At 49.4% G+C, this 2,500-nt stretch overlaps 4 non-coding genes across 4 annotated transcripts; all 4 read right to left on the reverse strand.

Annotated features, from left to right (window-relative positions):
- Positions 1-63: 63 nt before the first annotated feature.
- On the reverse strand, positions 64-145 carry trnas-aga (transfer RNA serine (anticodon AGA)). Its single transcript has one exon. It is a non-coding gene; the product is annotated as a tRNA-Ser (tRNA).
- Positions 146-1,413: 1,268 nt separating this feature from the next.
- On the reverse strand, positions 1,414-1,487 carry trnai-aau (transfer RNA isoleucine (anticodon AAU)). The gene has a single exon. It is a non-coding gene; the product is annotated as a tRNA-Ile (tRNA).
- A 559-nt stretch (positions 1,488-2,046) lies between these two features.
- On the reverse strand, positions 2,047-2,117 carry trnag-gcc (transfer RNA glycine (anticodon GCC)). Its single transcript has one exon. It is a non-coding gene; the product is annotated as a tRNA-Gly (tRNA).
- A 213-nt stretch (positions 2,118-2,330) lies between these two features.
- trnas-aga (transfer RNA serine (anticodon AGA)) lies at positions 2,331-2,412 on the reverse strand. The gene has a single exon. It is a non-coding gene; the product is annotated as a tRNA-Ser (tRNA).
- Positions 2,413-2,500: the final 88 nt, after the last annotated feature.

The following is a 2,500-nucleotide window of genomic DNA, read 5'->3' on the forward strand; positions in this document are numbered from 1 at the left end:
CAGGAACAGCAAAGAGGCGCGCTTCTTTGCTTGCGCCGAAACACACCGCCTGGAGGCGGATAACGTAGTCGGCAGGATTCGAACCTGCGCGGGGAGACCCCAATGGATTTCTAGTCCATCGCCTTAACCACTCGGCCACGACTACAGCAAGCCCCACTGCCGCTGCGTTCTTGCTACAATCTTACCTGGATCGCGAGGCGCCGGCGGAAGCCTATTTCAAAGTCGTTCTCCGTTTCAAAAAAACATTTCCAAAATACAAGCCTTGCAGACAGACACGCCTCAGAGGACTTAAGGGTGGCTTCATGTCGGAATGATAAAGTCTCCCCGTCCGGACATGAAAATGCCACTTTGTTACACACAAAAAAAGAATCAACAACAGAGAAATGCCCACAAGCATTTGAAAAGCCGCACCACGTCGCACTTGAAATAGCTCTTACATTAGTGGTAGACGCAGGAATCGCCTTTTTATTTACGCTCTTACCAACGCGATGGAAAGCAAAACAAAGCAAAGCAGAGCAAAACAAAACGAACAAACGAAAACCTTGCGTATAACGCCGTTACGTGCCCAAGCGGTATTGTACATCATCCTAGCACTGCACCCCGGGGCGTACGGTATATGGGAACGAGCACACGCCACGAATCGTCTCGAATCACTCCCTACAGCTGTAAGGCGCCTTGAAGTGTGCACCCCCAACATTCTTCTTTGCGCATGTGTGAAAGGTAAACTCTTGAGCAGACTCTGAACCAGCTCTAAGGAAACTAATCCGATTAGACGTTACTTTGACTCATCTTTTTACGCTCAGTGCTGGATTGCTCAAACTCCAGCTAGGGTTAGGGTTAGCATTCCCACGCTACTTAGACACTTTGTTTACGCTCAGTGCTGGATTTTGGGAACTTCAGGATGAGTGGGAATTTTCTCCTATCTGTCAATTCTGTTTTGTTTTGGAGACTCTTGGCTGCCTATGTTGTACAGTGCAGCGTGAAGGAAACATTTTCCAAAACTGTGTCAGCTCAAAAGTTGTAAGAAAACCTCTCCAGCTGCTTTAACTCTCTTCATTTTTGTCATTTAATGTGACACTCGATGTATAACTGGAGCCTCACATATGCAAATGGTGAGGCTCCAGTTCGACACCCAGTTCGACACCACTTTACAGTATATGACAAAAGCATGGCAGACTGTGCCGGACCGGCAGATAACTTCCGCTTATTTTTACCATATTAAACATTGGAAATCCTCCCACTTGTATTTGTGACACTTGATTTTGGCTCCACCTAAGACTCTTAAATCTTCAAACACTTTTCTCTTCTCCCGCAACACTCTTGTCTGTCGGCACTATGTGGCAGCGTTGCATGACAACCCCTCTCACCACGGAAAGGAACCTAACAGCTTTGGTAAGAGAGGAGAAAAGGACCTGGCCAGTACGGGGATCGAACCCGTGACCTTGGCGTTATTAGCACCACGCTCGAACCAACTGAGCTAACCGGCCTCACAACAGTGCTCCTCTCTGTGCTGCAAAAAATCGAACTCAGGGAATTTCTTTTGTCCTCCTTTGAATAGAAAGCCGTGTAATTCAGTGTACGGGCTTTCTCGTGCAGTTTCATGGTTCTTGTAACCCAAATCCTACACTGGCCTGAAGTGCCCCCCCATTTCACAGCATTTTTCAGCTGATTTAAAATGTACCTAAAGGAGAAGCATTATTGAAGACCATCAATGACCAAGAGCTTTTGTCAAAGGTTTTGGTGGTCATTTTGAATGACCACAGAGCGCTGTGACCTCGGTTTTACATCTCATCCAAAAGACAGCGCCCTTTTACAACACAGCATCTCCGTCACTATACTGGGGCATTGGGACCTGCACAGACCTCAGGGTGAGCGCCCCACCGCCGGCACCATTAACACCGCTTCCAGCTGGAAGCTTTGTTTTTCCCTGTAGCTCACCCTCATCCGGGTACTGACCTGGCTCACACCTGCTTAGCTTCAGTGGGTTTTTTGAGTTGCGAGTTGCAAGGGGATGCAAGTGATGGAGCCGCTCGCTGCAAAAGCCACTGCATTGGCCGGGAATCGAACCCGAGCCTCCCGCGTGGCAGGCGAGAATTCTACCACTGAACCACCAATGCTCAGTGCCTGGGCCTTCAAAAAAGACGCTTTTTTGGTGCTCTGTGGAAAACGCGTCGACATCTGCTTCCAGCTGCAAAATGCCATTCGCGGACGCTGAAGAACTTATTTCCAAGGCAGCGGGTACAAGCGATTGGGCGTTTTAAAACCACCAGGAACAGCAAAGAGGCGCGCTTCTTTGCTTGCGCCGAAACACACCGACTGGAGGCGGATAACGTAGTCGGCAGGATTCGAACCTGCGCGGGGAGACCCCAATGGATTTCTAGTCCATCGCCTTAACCACTCGGCCACGACTACAGCAAGCCCCACTGCCGCTGCGTTCTTGCTACAATCTTACCTGGATCGCGAGGCGCCGGCGGAAGCCTATTTCAAAGTCGTTCTCCGT

Source organism: Lepisosteus oculatus, unplaced genomic scaffold (genome assembly GCF_040954835.1).
Source record: "Lepisosteus oculatus isolate fLepOcu1 unplaced genomic scaffold, fLepOcu1.hap2 HAP2_SCAFFOLD_63, whole genome shotgun sequence".
In the NCBI taxonomy this organism is placed as follows: Eukaryota; Metazoa; Chordata; class Actinopteri; order Semionotiformes; family Lepisosteidae; genus Lepisosteus; species Lepisosteus oculatus.